Genomic DNA, 684 nt, shown 5'->3' on the forward strand with positions numbered 1-684 from the left:
GGTCTATTTCTTTATGCACATGTGTATGGGCCCGGACACACACTTCTACACAACGCATAATGCGTAAGCATAAGAAAATTGATTGGTCTATTTCCTTATGCACATGTGTATGGACCAATCAATTTTCTTATGCTTACGCCAGCTTACGCATTATGCGTTGTGCAGAAGTGTGTGCTCCCCGCTTATGGATCAATAAATTTTCTTATGCTTACGCATTATGCGTTATGCAGAAGTGTGTGCTCCCCGCTTTAGGGCAGGGCACGAACATTGCCGTAGCGTCTTACGCCTTACGTAAGAATCTTGCGTTACGCGACACGCAAGCCAATCTTACGGCAACGCACAAAGAAAAGCGCAACATAACGTACGTAACATCACAGATTTCTATTAATCTGTGATAACATAAGACTAATTACGTTACGTTCTTCTTTTTGCGTTGCCGTAAGATTGGCTTGCGTGTCGCGTAACGCAAGATTCTCACGTAAGGCGTAAGACGCTACGGCAATGTTCGTGCCCTGGCCCTAGAGCCGTCTTAGGGCCAAAGCACATAACATGGCGTAGCGATATACGACGGTCGTAGTTCTCGACCTGACAAATCAAGATACGCCAAAGCTTGTGCGTTACTTACGTCCACGACTACGACTGTCATATGTGCTTTGGCCCTTACGCCACCTTATGGTTATTCTA

Source organism: Temnothorax curvispinosus, unplaced genomic scaffold (assembly GCF_003070985.1).
Source record: "Temnothorax curvispinosus isolate PA1 unplaced genomic scaffold, ASM307098v1 QBEX01008747.1, whole genome shotgun sequence".
Lineage (NCBI taxonomy): Eukaryota > Metazoa > Arthropoda > Insecta > Hymenoptera > Formicidae > Temnothorax > Temnothorax curvispinosus.